We start from the raw sequence: 15,195 nt of genomic DNA, 5'->3' as shown, positions 1-15,195 counted from the left end.
ATGTTTCTCCTGATTCGATCTCTCTGAGATCTGGCGGAATCCAGTTCCATTCCATGGGTGCTGCTGCAAAAAACTTTTACAGTCAATTTTACAGTCAATTTGGTCCTGGGTACCATCATTAGATTGGTATCACTAGATCTTAATGATCTGACCTGAGGTGTTCTGCTGAGGATTTCTGTCAGATATGTAGGGGTGTTTCATGCTGGACATATATGACTTATTTTCAGTAAGCAGAAGGACATTCTGGCTTATTTGAGAAGCCAATTAAGTTTTCTTCTCGCCTATGTCACATGGGCTTTTCTGTTTAACCCTTCAACTGCTCTAACCACACTATTCTGAATTGTCTGCAGCCTGGCACAGTCCCTCTTAATAATACCAACCAGAAGACTACTGCAGTAGTCCATTTTAATACTTATAATGGCTCTGGAAACTGTGACACAACTTATTTTCGATAGGAATGGGCATATCTGGGACAAGATTCTTATATGATATGCAGAAGTAGAGACTAGGATATTAACCTGCACAAGCATATTTAGAGTGTGATCCAGAAATACACCCAAGTTTTTCACTTTCTATTGGATAGTAATCTTACATCCTGCCAGCAGAACGTTTTGGTATACTGGATTAAGCTTGTGTATCCTAGTCGGCAAACGGACTACCATCATCTCTGTTTTTTCGTCATTAAGTGCGAGGCCTTTTTGGATCATTCATGTCTGAATCAACCTCTGTACCTCATTAACCATTTTACATCCTCCACATATGCTCTGGAGAGGGGAATTACGTAATTTGTAAAATGAACTCCATTCTCCACGAGCAGTTGGAAAAGTTGGACAGTAAAGATGTTGGAAAGGGACGAGGAAAGACAGGCCCCCTGCGGGACCGCATACTGCAGACATTCTGGAGATGCATCCGCATTACTGCTGCATACTCTTATCTCCCTATCTTCTAGAAAGGTTTTGACCCAAGCTGCCACATGTTTGGATTAATTTGCCACCATCTGCAGTCTTTCTACCAAAAGGGAGTGATCTAACAAGTCAAAAGTGTCAGACAGGTCCAAGAGCATGAACAAGACCATTTGACCATTATCGATTGATTGTAAGATAGAGGATTTAAGATTTAAGATCTAGCAATGTTGTCTCCATTCTGTGGCCCAGCCTGAACCCAGACTGCCATTTATTAAGGATGTCAATATTGACCAAGTGATCTAGGATCTGCTCATATTCCACTCAGTTGAGTATGTTTTGCAGAAATGGTGTGTTGTTGATATGTCCATAATTAGCTGGATTAAGAGGGTAAAGTGTTGTGTTTTTTTTTTTTTTAAGTGGGATAATCCACACATTTCTTAACCTCCAAGGGAGCAAATTCTCCACAAAAGACAGGCTGACAAATTTGGTGATAGTCCCCATCAGAGATGGAAGGTAGGCCTTAACTATCATGGCCGGGCATACATCATCTTTACAATTTGTAGGTTTGAGATCCCTAAGAATGTTTGCCATCTCAGTTTCCGTAATGGTTCTGAAATTAAACGTATTTTCCCCTCAATCTGAATTTTCTCTACAATTGTGTTTGCTGTGTTCTCTCCCTCTTTCAACAAATGTAGTGTTTCCATTTTCAGGTTGATATTCTCCTTGATTTTATGAAGTTTACTCAACATAGCATATGGAATTGTGGTGCACCATACAACATCGTTAATGGGACCCTCAGTTTCTGTCGGACAAGGATTCTCTAATTCCCACCTTATTTTAAATAATGAGTGCCCTGATATGCCTTGGAGATAGCTGTTTTATATAGCTTAGCTGTACTTATATATGTCTCCTTATTAACAGTGAGTTCTGTATTTTTCCATATCTTAATGGATCTATATATCTCGGTTTTCAATCTTTGCAATTCTGATGAAAACCATGTATTCAATTGTTTACATGGTTCACAGCGGGTATTCACTGGTGCAATTTTATTCACAACTTTGGTTATGGTCTCTTGATATGGGTTAGCTATTTCTGTAGCTGAGTCAAGCGTAGTTATATTCCTAGCTAAGGGTGCAATTAAAGCTTCCATCGCTTCAGGAGAACGTTTTTGCAAGTTCCTCGAAGTAACCCCTGTGCTGTTCTTCAATACGCTCCTTCCTTTTTTAGGTGATAACAGGTCAAATTCAACAGAAAAGTGGTCCAACCAAGGACAAGAGTTATGATGGGATTGCTAGAAGCTATATTGCAAACAGCTACCCAATCAAGGGTATGCCATTTCACATGAGTTGCTTTATTTACCCGCTGACTGAATTTATGTCCTAGGTCATAGCATTCAGGTCTGTATCATTGCCCAAACAAAGCTTAAAATCCCCCATGAGTATGGATTTAGTGCTTAATTTTAGTATGGCCAATAATGTCAACAATAGTTGGTCTGTGAAGTCTGGCATAGGTGTTGGCAGTCTATAGATAAGTACCAGATTTGTTGTGGTATTAGCATCCATACTTAATTAGATATGCATTGTCTCACAGCCTTCTAGTCCAAGGATATCTGCCTTATAATCACAGCTACTCCTGCTCCTTTACCATTCACTTTATCAACACTAGAAAAAAGGTATATCCGGCCAGGATGGCCAGGTCCAGTGCAGGACCTGTGGCATCACGCAGCCAACTTTCTGTTAAGCTGCATGCTTGACCAAGGACCTTGTATTCAGATGTTTCATTTTCAATTTGTCTGGCCCAGAGTATCTACAGTACTTAACAGGTCTATTATTTCATCCAGCCTCTGTTTATCAGAATCAGTTTCTTTAGGCCTGCTGATGAAAAAGGTATATCCGGCCATGATGGCCAGGTCCAGTGCAGGACCTGTGGCATCACGCAGCCAACTTTCTGTTAAGCTGCATGCTTGACCAAGGACCTTGTATTCAGATGTTTCATTTTCAATTTGTCTGGCCCAGAGTATCTACAGTACTTAACAGGTCTATTATTTCATCCAGCCTCTGTTTATCAGAATCAGTTTCTTTAGGCCTGCTGATGAAAAAGGTATATCCGGCCAGGATGGCCAGGTCCAGTGCAGGACCTGTGGCATCACGCAGCCAACTTTCTGTTAAGCTGCATGCTTGACCAAGGACCTTGTATTCAGATGTTTCATTTTCAATTTGTCTGGCCCAGAGTATCTACAGTACTTAACAGGTCTGTTATTTAATCCAGCCTCTGTTTATCAGAATCAGTTTCTTTAGGCCTGCTGATGTCAAACTTAATTGAGGTTGGCTCAACTAACAACTTATTTTCACCCAGATCTGTCAGCACGGTTAGATTGCGCATATGAGTAAAGGGAGTATCTATGCTCTCCCATCTGTTGGGTTATTGTGATTCTATCCCCTGAGTGCCAAACCTGGCAACATATAGAATAGAACCGTGTCAATATACCACAGCAATATGGAGTGCATTGGGGTGCCCCACTGATATTACTCCTTGTATTGCCTCACTAGGAGATGGAGCATTTCCACTGCCCAAGGTATATTCCCCTAGGTGACCAGTGGCAGTCTTAGTCATACCCTGGCCTGTTGTCTGTGGTTCTTGCAGTAGCGTCTACTTTGCTAATATATCTGAGTGAGAGTTCAGTAGACCAAATTTTAGTACTCCGTTTGCTCATTTGTTCTCTGGCTAGGCGAATTGCCTTCAATTGGTGCATTATATTCTGACTTACCATAGTCACCGAGGATGAAAACGGTAAGATGGACCACAGGGACCGGCACAGACCAGTTTGCTCCTTGATGTGCCAGCGTCAACAAGCCTGAAGGATGACAAATAGGGCGCAGAACTACAGTAATGATGGGACTTGTAGTTCTTACGCATTGTTAAATGCGTAGCAAATACAGACGATGATCAAATTCGAATTTATGCACAGGATTAAAGTATGAAAAAACAGGATAGAACGATAAACATTACCAATTTAAAAGCAAACTTTCCCAAAAAATGTCAGAGTTCTAAAAACAAGTTCTAAAATAAGGTTCACCCAAACTTAATTGCACAACAATACTAAAATGTTTTTAAAAGAGATTCAGGCACGTACATTGCTGATACATCATCACTGCACAAATTGACTGGCACAATGCCAATGGACCATGTGCCCCTGAGTTTCCCCAGCAGTTGGCATGCGTCCATTTGACACATCCACACATCAGTCCAGTGACATTAAATGCTGAGCAGTTTTGCAGTCCCTTTTCTGTGTGTAGCAACTTGTTGGGTATTTTGTGTAGATTTGGGGCCTGGCGGTATTTTCTTACCGCCAAAAATAATTTAGCAACAATCACACAGTTTTAAAACAGTCATTTATACCAACATGAACCCATGGTTGCTCATCTTCCATGTGTATTTCAGCAAGAGTGGTAATGTGTTTTTCTGAATCTGTTTTAGGAGCAATATTCTGTTTGATTGTTTTCTCTTTTAAATAAAAACGTAATGTGTGCTCATCTATGGCAGTCTGCCAATTTTTCCTTGGGTCTAAGTAGATTTGTACAGGTAGTCCTTCATTGTCGCTCTGCATTTTGTCTTGACACATTAATATAACAGTGACACTAGGTATGCAACTATTCTGGAGATATACCTCCACAGCATCATTTGTTTTGGCAACGGTGTGACATTCATTTATGTTGCTGCTTTTCTGATTTTAGTTTCTTAGACCTCAATGGTTTTTTGGTTAAGGACCACAGCACTCCATTCACCCCATCTATGAGAGGAGACAATCTTTTCAGGCAATCTGTCCCCATCAGAAATGGAATTTCACAAATAGATGTGATCAATACCTCTTGTTTCATTCTGTGCTTTCCTATTTTTATGTCAACCTCAGTTACACCTATGATGGGCACCTCCTCCCCATTAAAGTTATGCACTGGACCTTGATTTTCCTTCACTGTGATCTGACTCTGTGGGGGTCTCCCCTCATTGATACTCTTTACCAGCTCCTTGGACATAATTGTGGCCTGTGCGCCAGTGTCAATCATAGCAAATGTGTGGCATTTTTCTTCTACAGTGATGGGTGCATAATATCTGTCCTCAACTTCCTCTAATACACATAAGAAGTGTGAATTCTTACTGATTTCAGGGCTCACCTTTCTCAGGCCTTTTTCACTTTTGGCTAAGCACATTGGTAAATGGAAAGACATTTTTCCCTCCTTTTTACCCATTTCTGCGCGAGACACTTTATTCATTTCTCCATGATCAGAGGTTTTTTGGAGTGTGGCCACTGTTCGCCCATCCATCTGGGTAACATCAGAGACCACATTACAACCTTCCAACTGAACATGTGTAACAACATCATTCAGCAATTTGTCATTGTTTAATTCTGTGCATTTGTGATCATTTAGTGTGATACCAGCCCTTTCAGCCTCTTCAAAAATACGTGGCTCAAAGAATTCTTCAGGTGATTGACCCGTACCCTCCTTTTGAGTATTTCCTTTTTCTACCTGTGTTTGGTCATTGTTTTGCTTGCCCAGGGAAGGAGCTATAGCATCCCCACTTACTCCCTGTTCACTGGTATTACTCATGCATGAGTCATTTTTCTTAAATCTGTCTCTTTGTTCTTTTAGAATTCCAGGTGTTTCTTTTTTATTTGCACAAATCTTCAATGTTTGATTTAGTTCTAGGTTAAACCGTACTTCTTTTTTAGAAGTATTTGCATTTTCTGTTACATGTTCATTTATTGGTGCTTTCACTTTTAAATCATTAGGCATCTCAGAGTCATTTTGCAAAATTACATCAGGGCAATCTGTTTTTTTGGCACTGCAGGTGTCATAAGTACTTAGTCACTTCTCAGAAGCCCCCCGGTCATTGCTAGGGCCATCAGCCCCCTCTTTAGATGGTTGTTTTTGTGCTGTATAGAGCTTTCCTATTTGCTCAGCTAACATTTTCACTTGGGCCTCAAGGCACTGGAACCTTTCCATCTCTCTAGAATCCTCTTTCTGTGGCCTAGGTCGATATTGGTTGTTTTCCCCCTGATTGGATCTATTCTGATACCTCTAAGGTGATTGATGTCTGTTGGGATGGTTTCTGAACTCTTGATTCATTTATGGAGGGGAGCGGGGTGCACCCATCCTTTGATTATAGTCCCCTGGTGGGGAATCATTGTACTGACGTGGATTGTAGTTCATGTTTTGCCTCATGTCCTGTCTCTCAGATTGTGGGTACTGGCCCCTATGTTGATTTCCATTATCAGTAAATCGATCCACATATCGGGGTCTATCCTGATTACCATATATCATGGTGTTGGGATCAAATCTGCTCTGTGTCCCCAATGACTGGTAGGGACCATCATTTCTTTGATCTTGATTTTGCCTCTGGTTATTGTTCATACCTGCCATATCAGGCCGATATCCTACCTGGGGTCTGTCCCCTAAACAGCTAGGGCTGATGTAGCTCTCCCTATTACTAGGATCATGTGATTGGAACATTGGTACAGGAAAGGGCGATCTTTGTTGATTACCCCTTTGTTCAGGTGTCACATTATTTTTACCTTGGCTTTGAGCAGACTCAAGGGACATTTTGGCTGACCTGATTTCCATTACTGTGGCTGAGGGTTCTTTAGATTTAGGTCTAGTATCTTTCATTTTATGACTTTCTCTACCATGACAATAGAGTACCTCATATAGTTTTGTGCTTTGATGAACAATCCATTCAAGGGACTTGTCACGGTCAAATTCACGGACCAATTGGGATATGATGTCTTTCTGTAGCCCATAGAAGTATGCAGTTTTAAACTCATTGGAATTTGGGTCAAAAGATACATCAAAACGAGAAAATGCTCTTTTTAAGTCTTGTAAAAATTGGTGAGGGGATGTATTAGGCCCAGCAGTGATTGTGTAAGCGACTTTCTTTGCCTCCTGCAATGACTGAAAAGGAGAAAAATGACGCCTAATTTCTTTTTCAAACTCCACCCATGTCATATTCTGCTGTTCATTTAATCCCCTTATGATGCTGGCCGGCGCGGCATCTAAAGTTAAATGAAAATATTGTCTGTACTGTTCCTTAGGTATCTGGAGTGCTTTAAAAATGTCATGAACCGCTTCTAAGTGATCCTCAATGCAGCATTCACCTCCCTTTTTAAATGGTTTGATCAGGGCTTTAATGGATTTCATTATTTTTATGGGGCTACTTGTTGCAATAAATGGAATTGCACTACTTTGTGATTCAATCCTGTTTTCAGGTGTATGAGATTGGTGGCTGCCCCCAATGGGAGTATCAAATCCCCCAAGGGCGCTGCAACCAAGTTCAGTCACCGGCCCAGTCACTGGAGCACTAGCTCTTTGGGCAGAACTAGAATTCACCTCCACTCCATTGAATGTGGTACCGTGCCGCCTCTCCTGGGACCTGGGAATGCACATTTGCTGTTCTAAGTCCTTACACTTTTTAAGGAGTCTGTTTGCTTCCTTTTGCAGGAGGAGCGAAGGGCTGTCACGGAGAGCTGTTGGGCTGTGGCGAGTGCCTCTTCTGTGCTGTTATTTAACATTTACTTTGGAAAACATCGGACCTGACGGGAGGTGCGTGTACCTACCCCTTTAACCCCATAGCTGCCTTGTCAGGTGGTCAGCTGGGTCAGGGGTTAAGAGGCCACCTCCGCCGCCATTGCGGCGCTAAACCCTGAGGAGCGAAGGGCTGTCAAGGAGAGCTGTTGGGCTGTTTGGCGAGTGGCGGGTGACGGAATGCCCCCGCCGATGGTGTCCATCATGAGTGTGGCGGATAAAACACAACAAATCAAGTAAAAGGTACGCCCTGCCATTCGATGTTGAAAACACGGGCACAAATGAGACGTGAGGTTAATGCAGACAGCACTAAAACTCTTGAGTCACAGTTTACCCATGCAAGAAAAGAAAGTAATTACCACTCGTGTACCTCCATATGCGAGGTTACAAGCGAACTGACTGCTCCCCTTAGTTTACTAAATACACACAATTCTTCGACCACACTGTCACCATTGCAACAGTCAGAGTTGGCTAATGTGGCCGATGACGTGTTTGTTAGAGTGCCTACGGCCAAAAATGATAATCTCGCTGTTTTGCATGACTCCCCGACAAAAAGTAAGGATAGATGCACACAAAATAAGATCACACAATTTGATTTTGATCCTGATGAAGTTATGCTCAGTCTTTATAATGATATTCATAAGACAGCATGCAGGGAAGTGGTATCGAGTAATCGCGGAATGTTAAATCCATCGCAAAATCCAGCAAAGTCTACATCTGAAACTTCACAATCACCGGTAATCTTACCTCTGGAGTGTGTCGGTTTTGAGGTGGTGGCAGAGAGTGTGGACTGCCCTGCGGAGCCCAGAGGGTTGCCGTGGGAGGCCGTGGAAGTCGCAGAGCCCGGGGAGACTCGGTGCGTTGGGGTTGAGCCGGCTGATGCCAGAGCTTTGTCGACGCCGTACGAGCCACCTAGGTGGGTAGTTGGGGGCGTCAATCGAGATGGTCTGATGACTGAGACCAAAGCTGCCGAGTGCAGCATAGTCAATGGAGACTCCTGCGTCGAGCTTCCGTTGGAGACGAGTTCTCCTGGAATCAACTGTCGAATGGTCCCACGGCCCCCAACTGACTCGACGACATCTGTAAGATCACCACTAGACTCGGTAAGAATATCTAAGCCCAATTATAATACTACTACTGGTGAAGAGTGGTGTACAGATATGGTCGCCGGCTTAAATAAAGGGATGTTATCTGATTCGTTACCATCTTCAAAACTACTGTCAAAACCCAATATGCGACGCGATTCATTGGAAATCGGAAACAATGTTTTGAAAACTTTATCTAGTCTGACTAAGAGCAACAAAAATTCTGCGAGTGCGGCCACACCTCCTATTGATGAAGAAAGTTCAAAAGCACTTTTGAAAAGGTCTAATAACGTTTTAATTGATCCATGTGAGATGACCCTGGTTGATGTTCCCTTTAAACGTGCAAAAATGTCGAAAAACGAAACATTGTCTGCATATGCTTATGACACTTCAGGTTTACCATTATCATCTCAGAAAAGACTGCATAATGGCAAACATTGTGCCTTTCGCAGAAATCCAAGTATAAGTAACGCAAATGGATCTGTGGTTTCTAATGCTGATGATTCTGATGGAGACGAGAAAACAAACTCGTCCTTTATGGAACGACCATTCCCTAAAATTAGGAGAAAAAGATGTAGTATCGATCTATTACCCGAGTGTACAAAAACACTGACACAAGGTCCCGAATCAAGTACTGTTATGCCCTCTTCAGATTTACAATCATTGATTTTGTCCTCACTAGCTATCTCCTTGGCCCCATTTACAAAGTTGTATGAACATCTATATGATGCTACAAGAGATTTAACTACAGTAGTGGCTTTGCTAAATTCGAAAGTGGTAGAATTGGAACAAATTTGTGCCAACACTAACCGCTCAATGCATGAGGGTTTTGGAAAGTGCAACGAATGGCATAAGCTGATACAAGAGCAAAAAAAGAATGATATAATTGACAAAAAATTGTTTGCGGAGGTCGCAAAAGAAGCTCTTGCCTTGTTCAAAAAAGACACACGTGGCCTTCAAAACGGAGAGCTTAGTGAGAAATCTGAGGCCAGTGTACATCCTGCCTTATACAGCAATACGAAAACAATGGAGACTCCGAATCTTATAAACAAAGTACTCAATCCTGAATTACATTCTGAACAACCCTTACTAAAAGTTAACATCAAGGCTCCTAACCAATGTGTACCTAACCTTGTTTTACAGACTGCAAACATGGTGACCCAGGATAATCGAGTAGAGTCCGACGGTGTAAAATTTAATCTTCAAGAGTTGTCTACCCGGCAGTCAGATCCGACTTCAACTATAGATGAACCAGAGAATAGCGCACCAAGGGTCTCTATAAGGTTGACGAGTACAGGAAATTTGGGCCCGGTTATACTGCCGATTGAGGAAATTGTTGATGTGTCTTTCCACACTGCGTTTGTGCAAGCACGCAGCTCAGCAAATCCGGCACTTGAAATTACTCGAGACAAATCAACGTCTAATAGTAATATTGAACAGAATAAAGTTGGCTTAGGTGATGAAATAGCGATCTCAAATCCAGCGCCAAAGTTATTACCATTATTTGAAAAACAAGCTGTGAAACCACCTAGTATGGGACCTGTAAAAAAGCAGATTTTTCAGCAGTGCAAAAAAACTAAAAATCAACCAGCAAAAAAGAGAAAAAAATGCACGGGGCCAAACATTTTTTAAGGAATATTAAAGTGGTACACGTACTTGCCAATGGAAAGCTTGAGTCTGTTTTTACTGGATCTAAAAAATCCCTCATTATACCCACGAACGAAAGCGCGACGAAAGGAGGCTCAAGTGATGAAAACATAGAGGTGTCTGAAATATCATTAGATTTGCTAAACATGTCAACTTATAACGAGCCAGAATATGAAGATCTTGAGGAGCCACCTGTTCTTATCGATAAAGCTCAAAGTAATAATAAAGAGAGTCCTAAGCCTTTCTTCCTAGAGAAAGATCGCATAGACGGCAGATTTGTCGTTTTGCAAAAAGTAAAACCGAAGGTACAAACTACTGCAGCAAGTAAGGTTGCAACAGTGCAGTGTCCTGACAGTGCCCTTCATACCAACGAAACGGCAATACAATTAGCGCACATGACTGAGAAGTTAAAAAGTCCAATGTTTTTGACCCTACAAGATAAACGTAACAAGTTACATGGAACCTGCCTAAAGCACATGCCGGACGTCATGATAAAACCAGTTCAGCTGTTTGAAAGGTTGGCTAGTAACCACGAAGCGAAAACAGCATTAACGCCGATAAACGGAAATTTAAATAATCTGACCTTCCTGACTACGCAGGAAAAAAGGGATAAGAAGTCTGAATCCTGTATTATAAATTCTGGAAGGAGGGGGCACGATGACCGGACTGAGATTGAACTATACGAGAATCAATCATGTAGACGGGTTACATTTCAAGAAATGCAGCTTGTAACGCAAAATGACAGGCACAGGAATGATCGGGCTAAACACACAGCTAATGAATGTGATACGGGTGTAAGGAACAAAGCCCTCACGGCCAATGGTCAAGCGCCTCGGGTCACATTGATGGTTGAGAGTTTAAATTCATCTGACAGGTTGATTTTAAACAGGCGTAACATTATTAAGTTACTTCATCATGTACAGAGCTTACGTGCAATTACCACTGAGGATTTAAAGATTGTGGAATTTCCAGATGAGCAAAAGAATGATAAAGTGGTCTTACACATCACTTCGTCCTTAATAGCTACTTCTATTTTGGAGGCAAATGTATCACTCTTTTCATTGGGTTTTGATGTCTATAAATTAGACGACAGGGATTCTGGAGCTCATTGTGAGACCACGATGGCGACAGAGCCTCAAGCCTCCCGTACCTCTATCCTATTAAAACTGTCAGTCTTATCAACTGAATTAGTCAATACACGACTACTTGGGCCAACTACGACAAGACATAACATGCCTGGCGAACACAGTGCTCAAAACAGGGCCTCAAATTATGAAAAAAAAGGGGTCTTGGTGGACGAAGATAAAAAATCTGGCGAAAACATGGCTCAAAACAAGACCGTAAAACACGGAAAAAAACGGGTTCTGTCGGATGAAGATAAACAATCCGTACCCGAAAGTGAAAGCGAGAAACTCACTATAACAATACAAGGTAAAATGCAACAAGGCGTCATAGAGCCCAATTTCCCTACAAATATCTGTATTCAGGGCGAAACACTTGAATGGCAATGGTTGGCCGGCACGTTAAATAATAGCTGTGAACGATAACGCCAGGATGCTGTGGCCGTGAAGCACTGTGTACTAGGCTCTTGGAATTCAGCAGGCTTTATTCATTTGATGAATACTGAGTGGTTGGGAGGTTTGGACATAGTATGCTTGCAAGAGACATGGTTAAGCAGTAGCCCTGTTGCATCAGGTTTTGAGATAGCTATAAATCCAGCCATAAAAGCAGCGAAAGGCCGTCCTATGGCCGGTCTTATAACTCTAGTAAGACGATCATCCGGATATACCATTGAAAAATCGATTAATCACTCACCTTTCATCCAAGAGTCTACGATTGTCAAATTGGCCAAACATTCCAGTAATAAAGAACAAATAACTATTTTGAACTTATATTGGAACCATGCGAGGGCTGGAACCAATGTATTTATTGATGAGGTCACACGTCTCATCGATCGCTTATTGGTTGAGCAAGAGGCAGCCAATATAGTCCTTTGCGGCGATCTGAACATAGATTGCTTCCAGTCTAAATCCCGTCAGATAAAGAATTTGGCAACTAACTGGATGAAAGAATTGGGAGCAAGAAACTTGCAGGTGCTTAATGGTTGCACGCTAGGCGATATACCGCCGGCTTTGACGTGGAACTCAGGGTTCTACCATTGACTATATATTTGTCACTGCCGATTTCCATCAACGGGTAACTTCATTAAAAGTGCAACGAAATGCAAACAGTGACCATGATATATTAAAGATGGAATTCATAAGTACAAATGTAAGTGCTAAACCAAAATGGCAGGTGAAAGTCGATGTGGGAGCAAGTAGAGTCCGCCTGTGTTTAGCTGAAAAGGACGTTGAACTTATAACAAATAAATTCAATAGCGACACTGCGACATTAGAATATGCTCAGCTATTGGTAAACTTTAAAACCAAGAATGGCGGCTCTAAACATACTATGTTGAACCGAACGCATTGCTTTGATTTGGCCGTATTACAACAGAAACGGGTTATGAGAAGGATAATACGGCAGGCACGCTCTGACGCCCCAGAGATACGTTGCATGAAGATAAGAAAGGCGAAGCAACACTACAAAAACTGGCTTAAATCTTATAAAGTGATTATGACCCAAGGCGATTCAGAATGTATGTTAAGAAATCTGCATAACAAGAAGTCCCGTGATTTTTGGAAGCTTATTAACAACACACAGGCATCCCAGTCAGCTTTACAAGCTTCTATGGTATCTGAAACAACATGGATTTCACACTTCAAAGAACTATATAAGGACTCTGGCGGTGATGCTAACCCGGACGATCACTGTGCTGCAGGTTGGTCATTAACTTTCCCGAGAGAGGAGATCATGAGTATAATCAATAAAGCCAAAAATTCCAGGGCTCCTGGTCCTGACGGTTTGACTAACTTCACGATCAAGCAACATCCAGAGCTATGGGCAGACTTTTGTGTGGATCTCTTTGAGAGAGTGAATCTCCAAAGAAAGACACCGCAATCCTGGAAATCAGCGGTGATTGTCCCCATATTTAAAAAAGGGGACAGAACATGCCCTAAAAATAATCGGCCGATCGCCTTGCTCGACGTCTTAGGGAAGGTGTATGTGACCATGTTGCAGCATAAGCTAGTTAAATGGGCAACTCACTCGAAACACGTAGATGTTAGACAAACTGGTTTTGTCAAGCAATTGGATGCTCGTTGAACCTATTGTTGTTAAATATACTTAAAATGGAGGCAATTAGAACCCAAACAATGGTTTATCTTGCTTTCATTGATTTTTCCCATGCATTTGACACAATAGATCGAGCACGGCTATGGAACAAAATGAGAGAATGTGGCTGCCCGAAAGACCTAGTTGCCGCGATAAAAGAATTACACACTGGAACCTCTATAAGGGTTCATCTGGATCAAACTGGTATGCTGTCTCAACCAATTAACACTTTTAAGGGAGTCAAGCAAGGCTGCCCGCTGGCGGCAGCATTGTTTGGGTTGTTCATTTCTGACATTGGATACTCCTTTGAAGGCTTAAACACCTTTCCGCCGAAGATCCATAAATCCCGGTTGAGCTGGATGTTGTATGCGGACGATCTTATATTGTTGGATTTAACACAGATTGGTCTACAGAGGAAATATTTTTTGGACCAAAGTCCTTAAGTTGCCAAAAGGAACGGCTACGTCCTCGATAAGATATGAACTATCATTGATCTCAATTCATGCAAGAGTTTGTTGGAATCTGTTATCACTTTATCGGAAAACGAGAACTAGTGAACAAATTCCGCAATTTGGCTTACTCCATGGTGCGACTTCCTCCGGACCTGCGGTCCTGGCATTATGGATGAAACGTTGTGAAGCGCTTATGTCTGAGTATTACATTAAGATAGAGACTCTCCAAGGAAACCCGAATGCAGCAAAAATAAAAATATGGCGTGAGGATTGGGAACTAACATGTTCAAAAAGAACGTCCTCTAAAATAATGTGTGAGGTTCCAACTGAAGCCCGGGCATATAATAACCCACAAAAATACATCGAACTGTTTCCGGACCCGCACGCCCGAAGACTGTTCATGTGCTTCAGGCTAAATGGGTTTAAAACGAAAGAGAGGCTACGGGCCTGGTCAATGTACGCAAATTTAGATCCAACCTGTCGTTGTTGTCTTCAAGCACCTGAAACTTTGAAACATTTGATGCTCTTCTGCTTTGGGCTAAGAACGGAAAGAACTCGTCTTTTGGGACCTTGGAGTGACTCCCACCCGTCAATGGACGCTGAATATTGGTGGCAACAAATGTTTAATGGAAGGGATATGAAACTAGTCTTGCCTGTAACACATCTTTTAGCAATAATTGAAAATCGATTGCTGACCCCTAATGTAGCTATAAATAACGACTGAGGATATGTTACATCTCTTGGGATAGTGGGAAATCATACTTCTGTGGAACAATGAGGGAAAGGGAACTGGATGAATGTTGTTTGTCTGTTTGTAGCATTTATGTATTTTAAAGGTTTAATTACAAACCAATAAAATTTTTTAAAAAAAATAGTTGTTTTCATCACTCATCTTATTAATCACCTCCTGCATGTCGCACATTTGCATTTGGCATTCATTGAACTCTTTATTTCTCTTGTCTCTTTCTTGAGTCATTTTAATCATTTCTTGTTCTGCACTCTGGAGATCACATTCTTTTTCACAATGTTCTTTTTGTAAAATCTGCATTTCTGAAACAACCTCATCTTTATCCTGTCTAATGTGGTCCACTAAGGCTTTTAAGTGTACCAATTCTTGCTCACTATCCTCAAATTGTTTCTTGCTTTTGGATAACTGAGCATCAAAGTCTCTGCATTTTAATTGCATGTCTTTTTGGCATACATCCAATTCTGCTCTTAACATTTCCTGATTTTTACTTGCCCCATCTAATTCAGTCTTTAACCTGTTAATTAGCTGGGTATCATTTTCCTGCATTCGCAGGGACCTATTCAAAAT

This window comes from Ambystoma mexicanum, chromosome 10, assembly GCF_040938575.1.
Source record: "Ambystoma mexicanum isolate Mex_15411 chromosome 10, UKY_AmexF1_1, whole genome shotgun sequence".
NCBI classification, from domain to species: Eukaryota; Metazoa; Chordata; class Amphibia; order Caudata; family Ambystomatidae; genus Ambystoma; species Ambystoma mexicanum.
Note: the sequence above shows the minus strand (reverse complement) of the source record.